The sequence below is a fragment of the Podarcis erhardii genome (assembly GCF_964252035.2).
Source record: "Podarcis erhardii genome assembly, chromosome: W".
In the NCBI taxonomy this organism is placed as follows: domain Eukaryota; kingdom Metazoa; phylum Chordata; class Lepidosauria; order Squamata; family Lacertidae; genus Podarcis; species Podarcis erhardii.
Window position 1 is genome coordinate 2,646,203 of NC_138506.1, and position 13,177 is coordinate 2,659,379.

Genomic DNA, 13,177 nt, shown 5'->3' on the forward strand with positions numbered 1-13,177 from the left:
TTATTGTTCCAAACATTGCAAATTTTGGATAAAATGGAATGTTTCAAGAAGTGGCAGCGGGATATTTCTAGATTTGTCTGGCAGGGCAAGAAGCCTCGAATAAAATTTAAGATATTAACTGATGCCAAAGAAAGAGGTGGATTTGCCCTGCCAGACCTTAAGCTTTATTATGAATCAGCCGCATTTTGTTGGCTGAGAGAATGGCTGCTTCTTGAAAACACTGACATTCTGGATTTAGAAGGTTTTAATAACGTATTTGGGTGGCATGCATACAGTGGTGCCCCGCAAGACGAACGCCTCGCAAGACGCAAAACTCGCTAGACGAAAGAGTTTTCCGTTTTCGAGTTGCTTCGCAAGACGAATTTCCCTATGGGCTTGCTTCGCAAGACGAAAACATCTTGCGACTTTGTTTCCTTTGTCTTAAAACCGTTAAAACCAAGGGTGCTTTGCTTCAAGAGCTGCAGTTGCGACCTGACTTCGAGGAGCAACTGTTAGCACGCGGTTTGGTAGCCTTTTTTCAGACTTTGCTGATTTTTTAAGCTTTTCCAAAACTTCTTTTGCATCCATTTGGTAAGTTCAACTTTTTTTGTGGTTTTTGGATTTTGGGTTGGGGTGTTTGGGATTCAAGGACTTGGTGTTGGGGGGGGTTGCAAGAATCCGGGAGCTTGTGGGGTTTTTTTCTGCATTTTTCTGTTTTTCTGTGACCATTGGGCCATGTTGTGTTTTTTTTTTAAAAAATCTGAGTTTGAATTTCTGTGTGCTGGGTGGCTGGGGGAACAGTTGGGTAGGGGTTTGCAAGAATCTGGGAGCTTGTGGGGTTTTTTTTTTTGAATTTTTATGATTTTCTGTGACCATTGGGGCATGTTGTTGTTTTTTTAAAAAAATTCTGAGTTTGAATTTCTGTGTGCTGGGTGGCTGGGGGAACAGTTGGGGAGGGGTTTGCAGGAATCTGGGAGCTTGTGGGGTTTTTTTTTTTTTTTGAATTTTTATGATTTTCTGTGACCATTGGGCCATGTTGTTGTTTTTTTAAAAAAATTCTGAGTTTGAATTTCTGTGTGCTGGGTGGCTGGGGGAACAGTTGGGGAGGGGTTTGCAAGAATCTGGGAGCTTGTGGGGTTTTTTTTTTTGAATTTTTCTGTTTTTCTGTGACCATTGGGCCATGTTGTTTTTTAAAAAAATAAATTCTGAGTTTGAATTTCTGTGTGCTGGGTGGTTTAGGGAACAGTTGGGGAGGGGTTTGCAGCAGTTGGGGAGGGGCTGGGGGAGCAGTTGGGGAGGGGTTTGCAACAGTTGGGGAGGGGTTTGCAATTTCTATGTGGTGGGTGGGTGGCTGGGGGAACAGTTGAGGTTTTTTGAAGACTTTGGTGATTTTTGAAGCTTTTCCAAAACTTCTTTTGCAGCCATTTGAGGTTTCTGAAGACTTCAGTGATTGATTGTTGAAGCTTTTCCAGAACTTCTTTCGCATCCATTTGGTAAGTTAAACTTTTAAAACTTTTTTGGGGGTTTTTGGATTTTGGGTTGGGGTGTTTGGGATTCAAGGACTTGGTTCTGGGTTTGAATTTCTGTGTGGTGGGTGGCTGGGTGCTTTTGAATTTTTTGGATTTGAAGCACAGCACTGATTTTTTTTGTGTGTGTGTGAGTTTACGAAGGTAGGAGCTGTGCTGCCATGGGACCCAAGAAGACTGCTGCTGCAGAGGCCGGCGAGAGGAAGGAGAAGGTGACGCTGGAAATGAAGGAGGAGATCATCCGGAAGCACGACGTCGGAATGCGTGTGACAGACCTCGCCAGGGAGTACGGGAGGAATCCATCGACCATCGGGACCATCCTGAAGATGAGGGAGAAGATCCTTGCGACTGATGCAGCCAAGGGAGTCACCAGGATCGTGAAGAACCGCCCAGCTGTTCTGGAGGAGGTCGAGAAGTTGCTGCTCATCTGGTTAGAAGAGAAGCAGCGTGCAGGGGACACAGTGACTGAGGCCGTCATTTGTGAGAAGGCCAAGGCCTTGCACGCAGACCTCGTCCGGGAACAGCCAGGAACCTCAGGCGAGCCAGAAGTCTTCAAGGCAAGCAGAGGTTGGTTTGACCGGTTCAAGGCAAGATCTGGAATCCACAGTGTGGTCAGGCATGGAGAGGCTGTGTCTTATGCCAGACAGTGTGTATGTTCAGCAGGAATTGAAGCTGCGTCACACAATGGACACTTCAAGATGGCGGGGGCTGCTAAACGGGATGCCAGAGAGGTTCGGAGGGCTAGATTTGCTGTCTCCGACGCCCACACACAGCGGGAGGCAATTGCTGAGCGGACTGCCAGAAGTAATACCCCAGGGAAAGCTGATACAGTATCCCAGAGAGGGTTGTGTTCCTGACACTGAAAGCTTCACAGAAGAGAGGCTTTTGAAGGAAGAATGCACAAGGGGGGTGTTTCCTGTTCCTGTTAAGGGCGAGAAATCTCCAAAGCAGGAGTAGCAAGGGGAGTTGACTGCCATGTCATCCCAATCTTCACTGCAACCAGCAGGTGGCACTGCTGTGTTTGAAGCAGTGGAAAGTTTTTCCTGTGAGAAGTTTGAACAGAGTTCAAAAGTCAGGAACATTTGCAGCATTTCCGACAGGCGACATGAAGCAAGGCCAGAGATGCAAAGATGCAGCACAGATATGGTGACTAGCTGTTCCAGTACAGAGATGCAAGAATCTTTTGTGCTAGATTCTGAGGCGAAGAAACACCTTTGTGGAAGATGGAACTGGTTCACCGCGTGTACACCACAGAAGGGTCTGATCCACCAGTCGGGTGGAGACTTCTTGGGGGTACATAGCACCGGGATCGTGGAACCGCAAAGCTGTAAAGTTGTGATGTCTAATGTGTTTTTCATTCCAGGTTGAGAAGCCCAGCTGATGCAGCCTGGATGTTCTGTTTATGTCAACAAACAGCGTGCAACCATCCAGAAGAACGAAAGCGACATTATAAATGGCTTGTTCTTACTATGTTGTGATGTTAACATGGGGGATGGTGGGTGTAATGGGATAAGGGGTTACTTGTGCGTAAGCGCTAAAACGCTCCCAGTTTTGTAGTTAGTTTTAAACTCTCCCTAACCGGACAGCCATAAGTGCGTGGCTGCCTTAATCACTGGCAGAATCCGTCAGTGGGCGTTTCCTGAATTTCTTCCAACATAAAAGTTCTTTGACAGAAAGTCTCCTCCTTGATTCCCTGCGTGACAGCTTTCTGCGCAGAGTGGGCGTTCCAAGGGGAGGTCCTGAGCTCTCACCACTGGTCTCGCTTGAAGCGTCTCTGAGCCTCACCTCCGACGCTGTCTCCTCCTTCCCTCCTTCTTCAGCGGAAACTCTCCCTCTCCCCCTGCTGGTTCCCTCCTCAGCATCCGAGGGTCTCCCAGCATCCGAGAGCCTCTCCACCACCCTGAGCTCCGATGGCAGTTCCCTGACATCCACCTCCCCTCCAGGACCCCCCTCACCCCCTGTCCTCCCCCTTTCTTTGGGCGGTGAGGCTGGGAACCCCCGGAAAGAATCTCCCCCATCTTCTGATGACTCGAAAACTGCTCTCCACCTACTACTATCCCGTCTTCCTGAAAAATCTTCCCAATCTGATTCCCCCTCTTCAGATTCTTCTTCCTCTTCCTGCCCAGAGTCCGGAAATCCCTCAAACTCCTCTTCATCGTCGGTGGTGCCAAATTGCTCCTCCCAGAACCTAGCTAAGGGTTTGGGCCTCCTTGGGAACCTACGGTGAAACTCTCCCAAGAGAAACTCATCCTTGATGGTTTCCGTGGGTACCCATGCATTTTCTGACTCCGGTTCCCCTTCCCACGCCACTAGGTACTCCACCTGTTTACCCTTCCACCTTGAATCGAGTATTTCTGTTACATGACTGCTGCGCTCCCTCTCTTCTACTTGTGGTGCCGCGGGAACCTCTCCCTCTCGTCCCTGAAATTCCCGCCCTTCCCTGTATGGTGATAGTAACGATCTATGAAATACTGGATGTAGTTTCATGTTGTCCGGCAGGTTGAGCCTAAAGGCCACCGGATTCACCTGTTGTGTAACCTCGAAGGGTCCCAGTCGTCTCGGTCTCAATTTCTTGCAACCTCCCTTGAACGGTAACCCTTGTGTTGACAAACACACCCTGTCCCCAACCCTTATGGTCTCTCCTTCCCTCCTGCTCCTATCTGCCTGCCTTTTGTACACTTCCTTAGCCCTCTCTAAATTCAACTTAAGCTGTTGGTGTATAGCTTCCATTTCTTCTACGAAATATTCCGCCGCCGGTACACTCCATCTTTCCTCCCCTCCCCCTGGAAAGGCCCTAGGGTGACAACCATAATTGGCCATAAATGGACTCATGCCCGTGAACACATGCTCGGCGTTGTTGTAGGCAAATTCGGCCAGGGCTAATTTTTCTACCCAGTCACTCTCCCTCTCATTGACATAACACCTCAAGTATTGTTGCAAAATACTGTTTGCCCTTTCCGCTTGCCCGTTGGTTTCTGGGTGTCTGGCCGTCGAGAAATTGACCTCCACGTGCAGTAGGCTCATGAGCTTCCTCCAGAACCTGGACGTGAATTGTTTTCCTCTATCAGAGACCACCCTCAAGGGGGCGCCATGCAACCTAAAAATGTGTTCTACAAACAGCCTGGCGGTCTCCTCCGCCGTCACCGCATGTGAGCAAGCTATAAAATGGCACATCTTAGTTAACAAGTCGACTACTACTATGACCACCGTTTTCCCCCTAGATTTGGGCAAATCTGTCATAAAATCTATGGACACTGCCTCCCATGGCCTTTCTGGTGTGGGTAATGGTTCCAGCAACCCCGCTGGTGTTGCCCTCTCCCCTTTGGCTTGCTGGCAGCGGTCGCACCCCCTGACGTATTACCGTACATCTTCCCTCACCTTTGGCCACCAGAACTGCCTGGTGACTAGCAACATGGTTTTGTGTTGACCAAAATGTCCCGCCGTGGGGCTGTCGTGTAATTGTTTGAGTACTCTACTTCTCAATTGCCCCTCTGGTATATACAACGCCCCCCTGTAGTACAGCGGCCCATTTTTTTTCTCAAAACCCCCCGGGTTTTCCCCTGCTCCCCTGAGCTCTCTGAGCTTGTTTTGGGCGTACTTGTCGCCCTCGGTCCCCTCTACCAGTTCTCGTTGCCCAACCAATACTGCCCCACGCACCCAGTGGTCCTTGGGTATCACATGTCTTTCTTCCGGCGCTCCCTCTCCCTCCATATATTCTGGCTTCCGGGAGAGAGCGTCCGCCCTTACGTTTTCTTCCCCCGGTACGTAGCGAATTTCAAAATGGAACTTGGAAAACTCCTGTGCCCATCGCACTTGTCTCTGGTTGAGTACCCTTGCCGTCCTCCAGTATTCCAGGTTCTTATGGTCTGTGCACACCTGGATCTTGTGTTGTGCCCCTATTAGTAGATGTCTCCAGCATTGAAATGCTTCATAAATGGCCAGCAGCTCCCTGTCGTACACTGTGTAGTTCCGTTCCGACTTGTTCAACTTCCGGGAGAAGAAGGCACACGGTCTCCAGTCGGACGGATCTCTTCCCGGCTGTAGCAGTACTGCCCCTACCACTCGGTCTGATGCATCGGTCTCCACCCTCATTGGTTTCTGCAGATCCACGTGCAAGAGCTGTTCTTCCGAAGCGAACGCCTTCTTTAGTCGGTCAAACGATTGCTGCGCCTCTTCCGTCCATACGAACTTCTTTTTGCTACTGAGGCAATCGGTGATGGGTGCAGTTAAGTGGGCAAAGTTTTTGATGAACTTCCGATAGAAATTGCCAAACCCCAGGAATCTCTGCACGTCCTTCCTGGTCTTAGGTGTCTTCCATTCCAGTACCGCTTGTACCTTGCCCGGATCCATGGATAATCCCTTGTCGGACAACCGGTACCCCAGGAATTCCACCTCTCTTGTATGGAACTGGCACTTCTCCAGTTTGACCCATAGCTGGTTCGCCTGTAACCTGCTTAGTACTTCCCGGACGTCTCTGACATGCTGCTCCTCGTCCTCTGAGTAGATCAACACGTCATCTAAGAAGGCTACACAGTTCTTGTACAGCAAGGGTCCTAGAACGTGATGCATGAAAGATTGGAAGCATGCTGAACCCCCTTGTAATCCAAAAGGCATAACAAGGTACTCGAAGGCCCCCAGGGGGGTAAACATGGTGGTCTTCCATTCATCCCCCTCCCTCATTCTGATCAGGTTGTACGCCCCCCTTAGGTCCAGCTTGGTAAAAAAAATTCCCTTCCTAACCCTGGTCAAAATGTTGTCAACCCTGGGCATGGGGAAGGCTACTGGTTCTGACACCGAATTGATGGCCCGAAAGTCCACTACGAGCCTGGGCTTATTAGTGTCTTTTTTGTCTACAAAAAACACTGGACTGCCCCCCACCGCTCTCGACTCCCTTATGAAACCTCTCTTTAGGTTCTTGTCTATAAATTCCCTTAACTCCTGCATCTCCCTGTCCGACATGGCGTACAGTTTGCCCACTGGCAGCTGAGCTCCCGGGAGTAGGTTGATTTGACAGTCAAAGGGCCTATGAGGGGGTAGTCTATCTGCTTCCTTCTCACTGAAGACGTCACGCAGGTCAGCGTATTGCGGTGGTATCTCTCCTTTTCCCCCCACCGCCAGCCCTGCCAAACTGGCCATTGCCATCCCCGGGTTCCCCCCCCCCACCCATGGCAGTGTTCCAAGCAGTGAGCTGACCCGAAATAGACCGTCCGCTGGTGCCATCCCACTAACGGATCATGTAGCGCCAGCCAGCTCATTCCCAATATGATGGGTGGTCCCGCCAGGGTGGCTACGTGAAAGGCAATGACTTCCGTGTGCCTGGCCACCCTCATTCTCATGGGGACCGTCTGTTGGGTTACTTCTCCCCCCAGAAGTTCCCTCCCATCAATCGTGGTGACTTGCAAAGGACTACTTAGGGGCAGAGTCTGTATCTGATGCTCTGACGCGAATTCCTTGCTCATGAAATTGCAAGAGTCTAACAGAGCTTTTATCCTGAGTCTAACAGAGCTTTTATCCTGAGTCTAACAGAGCTTTTATCCTGAGTGGAAGTCCGTTGGGTAGCTCTAGCACCACCCCTACGGCGATGGCTGCTCGGGGGGGTTCAGGCTTGGGCACGTTCACTGGTCCTTGGCCTGGCTGCTGTGCCCTGTCTTCGGCAGCCAGGCGTTGGCTTTTACCTGCTCCTTAACCCCCTCCTCCTCACTCCCAACAGCCCCCACCATTCCTTGCCATGCCTTTCTTTGAGGGCAGACCCTGGCAAAATGTCCTGGCTGTTGGCAGAGGAAACACTTTTTAGCGGCTTTCCCCTCCTTCTTCCGCTCTTCGTTTGAATTTGAAGCCCCGCGCGCGCACCTCCAATTTCCATTGGCTCCACTGGCTGGGAAGACTGTTCTGGCATCTCAGGAATGCGAAAATCATTCCAACGCTCTCCTCTGCCTTCCCGCTTCTCTAGAGCCCTTGGTCAGCTGATCCATCGACTGCGGGCGGGGCGCGCGGGAAAGTTCATCTTTCACTGCAGGGGCTAGGCCTTCTTCGAATAACATCTGGATCGGGTCCGAAGCCAGATCCCACCCCAGTCTGTGTATGATCATGGCAAATCGCGCCCAGTACTCTCGGACTGATTGATTCCCCTGTTTGCACGCCATCAACTGCCTGCGTACAATGCCCTCCTCAATCTGGCTGGAAAACATCAAGTCCATAAGCTAAAAAAAATTTCCTCAAGTCTTTCAAGGCGTCATTATCCGATGCCATCAGGGGTCTAACCCATTCTCTAGCCCCCCCTTCCAGGTGTCCAATCAAAAAGGCTACTCTCGCCCCCTCGTCGGCAAAGTCATCATACTGCAGGTTCAGTGCATACTGCATCTCTGTCTTAAAGGCTTGGTAGTCCTTTGGATCACCCCCGAATTTATGCACCAGTCCCGGTACCTTCCTTGCAATGGGGGTGGGTTTCCCCTGTGCATCCTGAGCTCGCCTTTCATCGAGTCGCGCTGCTAGCAGAGCCAGCTGGTGTTCCAAATCTCTGTTTCTCTCCTCCAGAGTTGGTCCTCCTCCGGCTCCCTCCACTCCTCCGACTCCCGTTGGGTTGCTCATGATGCCCTTCCTTCGCACAAACAACGTCAAAGACTGACGGATTGCTGTAATGGGATAAGGGGTTGCTTGTGCGTAAGCGCTAAAACGCTCCCAGTTTTGTAGTTAGTTTTAAACTCTCCCTAACCGGACAGCCATAAGTGCGTGGCTGCCTTAATCACTGGCAGAATCCGTCAGTGGGCGTTTCCTGAATTTCTTCCAACATAAAAGTTCTTTGACAGAAAGTCTCCTCCTTGATTCCCTGCGCGACAGCTTTCTGCGCAGAGTGGGCGTTCCAAGGGGAGGTCCTGAGCTCTCACCACTGGTCTCACTTGAAGCGTCTCTGAGCCTCACCTCCGACGCTGTCTCCTCCTTTCCTCCTTCTTCAGCGGAAACTCTCCCTCTCCCCCTGCTGGTTCCCTCCTCAGCATCCGAGGGTCTCCCAGCATCCGAGAACCTCTCCACCACCCTGAGCTCCGATGGCAGTTCCCTGACAGTGGGAAAGTTGGAGAGACAAGTGATGCTATGTCTGATAACCATCTTTTTCATGCAGGATGTGTGCATGGGTCTTCCAGATTGCTGGTGTCTGACACGAAGATGGTCAGGTGTACCAAATGTGCTCAGGACAAAGCAAAGGAAGGAGGCGATATGGGTATCTTACAAAGGCACCCTATTGGTAATGGAGATTCTGATGTATGGATTCAGAGGCAACAGAGTGACACACTCAGCAAACATAGTTTGCAAGGCCTTTCCCTGGATTCAGACAAAAGTTCTGCGAGGGATTGCGACAAGGTAAACCCAAGATGTGCAAAGGGACCAACAGATGGGTCTGACATGTGGGTGCAGACGTCACAAGGCAGGAAGCATAGATTCTTCCTCGGGTATGGTGGCTTGTACAAAGTACTGAGACCTCATGCCAAGATGATTTTACTCACTAGGGATGTTGAGTGCAGTGAAAAATGGGGAGGAAATGTGTGTGTTTTCCAAGGCAACCCCATTGCTTCAGACTCAGATACTGAGTCTACTGCTGATGCTGAAAGTGAGGCGAGTTCCACTGATACAGTGAAAGACGTGTGCCTGGTGTACAGATCTGAGACAGCTACCACCAGGTATGCTCAGGAGTTTGCTAACACAGCTATTGCAGTTTTAGCTGTGGCTAGTGGCTCGACACAGGTCTTGGAATCCGAAGTCTTGAAAGGGATACAGGGTTTGTCCTCAAAGGACGGGAAACCACACCCAAAGGCTGTAAGGGTAGACACTGTTTCCTTGGAGAAGAAAGCTGAACCATGTCCAAAGGCCATGTGTGCCAACACCGATTCCTCAGAGAGGAACGAGGCTAGGGTTCGAGTCCCAACAAAGCCAGGTGTGAAACTTCTTGATAGTCAGGAGAACTATGATGCCAAGACTAGTCAGAAGTGCAAGATGGTAAGGCCCAAGGCCAATCCAGTTGCATGTAGTTCCAAGGGTGGAACGGATGGTACAGGGGTATACTGTGTGTATGACATCTGTATGGTTGTTGCAGTTACACTGATGACTACAACACTGCTCATGCATTGGGGGAGGATGTTAGGATTCTTGCTCCGTGCCTGCAGTCATGGGATTGTCGTCTATCACATGATGGTGTATGTTTTCATTCCACAGTATGGGAAGTGACAGAGACAGGATGTTTATGTTACTGTGTTCCGTGAAGTGGGACTATTGTTTTTTCTTCTTTTTCTTTTTGCTGTCTGATGAGAAAGAGGAAGCATTATATGTAAATAAAAGTAGATTAGCCAAAATGCTGTGCTACTGAGTTCTGCTACGCAAACTGCAAATACTCTGTAGGATCCCTAAGTGTGCTGATGCTTCTTGGTATCAGCCACTGTGATGTTTGGGCTGAAGAAAGCTTTTGAAGCTCCCGAACGACTGACCAGGAGGGAGAGAACATGCCAGTCAGGCATGTGTCTCTGCCAGTGTCCTACACGTGAGTAGGACGATCCTAACAGTCTGTATATAGAGTGTAAATAAATAGTAGCTTAGATCTACAAAGTCCCACGCTTGTTGCTGCGTAACGCTAGAAGTATAGTGTCCATAAATCAAGCTGATTTATGTTGCTGGAGCACCCTGGAGAAGAAGGGAGATGCCTTTTTCAGTGCTGCACACATCGGAGGACGCTCGGAGTTTCAGGGGCTTGCAGGCGGCCCCAGGGCAAATTCCAGCAGTTGAATCCCAACACTAAGTAAAAGCAAAAACAAAAGAAGTGCCATGGTCGGATCACTTCCTGCGATCCTTCACGTTTCTGCGATCCATCACTTTTCCGCGACCCTTCCCCTCTGCAGGGAGGTGGGACCGATTCGGATGGTCCGCCCCGCCACTTAATGGATCCAAATGTGTCAGGGGTCTGCCTTCAAGGGAGGGAGGAGAGACAGGAACGTACAGACAGCCTCCTCCTTTGTTGAGCAGCTGCACCTTGTCAGAGTCTGGTGAAAGCGAGCCTTTAGGAGAAACGGATGACGAGAGAAAGGGGGGGAGGATGCAAAGGCTCAGTCAGGCTGAGATGAGCCACGACACCGCTCCCAGGGAGGTGGAAGTGCCTCTTCCGTCGCATAGTTTTTGCCAGGGAATTACACGTAAGGAAAAGAGGGGGAGAGGGGTTTTCCCGGGCTTTTATGCTGGAGGGCAAACAGGAAGAAGGCACTTCCGGAATCTGCTAGTGATTGAGGCAGACATTGATTTTGGACCTCTGGACTGTACATAGTTTTGCACTCAATAAAACCTGTAAAAGACAGGTGGGAGTCCTGGCTGTTATCTTCGTGAGCAACCACACACACTCCTCACAAAATGGTTTCCAGAGAGTGGTAGGGAATGTTTTATCCCATGTTGATGGCCTTTCAGCGGATTCCCTGGTGGACTGCTGGAATGCGGAGTTAACCAGGGCTATCGACTGTCTGGCTCCAAAGCGCTCCAACTGAATGCAGCCTGGACAGCCCCGTGATGTTCTCCAGAGCTGAGGGCGATGAAACAATCACTGAGACAGCTAGAGAACCAGAACCAGTGAAGGGGGTGAATGTCTTGCGTGAGTGTCTGGAGGCGGTTGGAGGATGGATGGCGGCTAACAGATTGAGATTGAATCCTGACAAGACAGAAGTACTGTTTCAGGGGGGCAGGGGGCGGGTGGGGGACTGTCACCATCGGTGTGTCTGCTGGGTTTGCATCAACCAAATTCAGCCTGGTTAATACACCAGCAATTTTCTGTGTTTGGTGTACGAGAAAATTACCTGCTTGGTCCTTCTCCACCTGCAGAGAAAGATAGTTGGATACCTCACCAAGATCCTTCATGTCAAAGTGCTCCTTCAGCTGAGCTAGGGTGCTTTGGTACAAAGCCTGATTCTTCCAAAACAAAAGCAGATCATCAAAAAAACATAAACAATACAGTTTGTTTTGCCCCTCCTCCTTGACTTGGTGAAAACCTAGAGAAAACAATGTCTCAGTGAGTTTTGTATCACAACACCTGGCACTCTGCTTGAGACCATATAGGGACTTCTGTAGTTTACAGACCATTCCCTTCTGACCTGCACTCCATCAGGTAGAAGCATATACAGCTCCTACCCCAAAATCCCATACAAAAAAAGCTGTGTTCACATCGTGATGAGAAACGTGCAGTTTCTCCTCTGCAACAATCTTGAGCATTAGTCTAATGCTCTCATACTTGACGGTGGGTGAGTAGGTCTCGTGGTAATCCTGTCCTGGTATCTGTGAAAAACCTCTGGCGACCAGTCTGCCTTTGTGCCTGACAACCTTGCCATTCTGGTCTGTCTTGGCCTTGAAGACCCATTTGCTGCCAACCAGCCTCATTCCTGGGACTGTTGGCACCAGCTCCCAGGTTTGGTTCCTATTCAAGGAATCAACTTCAGCCTTCATGGCATTAAGCCATGGTTCAGCATCCTTCGAGGTTAACTCCTGGACCTCTTTGAAGCTTGAAGGTTCCCACACCTTTTCTGAGCTACCAAGAACAGCAGTTGCTGTCTTAGGAAACTCATCAGCAAATCTCTTTGGAGGTTTGCCTTTTGTGGCCCTTTCAGATCTGTGTGCTAGACGCAAGTCTTCTGCACTCATCTCCTCCTTCTTAGGAGAAAAGTGGCCAATGGTGAACAGTGGTTCTTCCAGTTCAATGTCAGACTCATCAGATGGTCTGACTGAGGCCTTTGCGCTCTTGTAGTCTGCTGTGTCATCACTGTCACTGACAGCAGCAGCAGCGCCGCCCACTGAGCTAGAATCCGAACTCTGATCATCATCCTCAGCTTCCTCTCCTACCTCATCATCTTCATCCCCCTCTGAGTGACTCTGGAAAATTCCCACATCCCCCCCCCCTTAGGATTGTACTCAACACTCTTTGTGAACCTAATGGACAGTCATGAATACCCTGTATGCACCTTTTTTGTACCCCATAAACAAACCATGTGCCCCACGCTTCCCAAGCTTGCTGCTCTGTGGGGTGCGGACCCACTACCTGGTTAGTGGGGTAGAAGTGGAAGGATCATTAGGCACGAGTGATCATGCTCTTCTGAAGTTTACTATACAGCAGAAAGGAGCAGCCAAGCATACTAGGACTCAATTTCTTGACTTTAAGAAAGCCGACTTCATAAAACTTAGGGAAGTGCTGGGTGAGATCCCATGGACAGTAATACTAAAAGGAAAGGGAGTTCATGATGGCTGGGAGTTTGTTAAGAGGGAGATAGTAAAAGCACAACTTCAGGCAATACCAATGAGACGGAAACATGGAAGGTGCCTAAAGAAGCCAGGGTGGCTATCTAAAGAACTTTTAACTGAGTTAAGATTAAAAAAGGATGTGTACAAAAAATGGAAAAGGGGGGAAACCACCAAAGAGGAATTCAAACAAATAGCCAGCACGTGTAGACACAAAGTCAGAAAAGCTAAAGCACAGAATGAACTCAGGCTTGCTAGAGAGGTTAAAAGCAACAAAAAAGGCTTTTATGGGTATGTTCGTAGCAAAAGGAAGAACAAAGAAACAGTGGGGTCACTCAGAGGAGAAGATGGTGAAATGCAAACGGGACACAGAAAGGGCTGAACTCCTCAATGCCTTCTTTGCCTCAGTCTTCTCCGATAAA

The 13,177-nt window shown here is 49.7% G+C and overlaps 1 protein-coding gene across 1 annotated transcript in view; it reads right to left on the reverse strand.

Moving 5' to 3' along the window:
• The window catches only part of LOC309333205 (putative helicase senataxin), a 139,556-nt gene that overhangs the window by 84,593 nt on the left and 41,786 nt on the right, over nt 1-13,177 (reverse strand). The gene's annotated exons all lie outside the window — the stretch shown is intronic.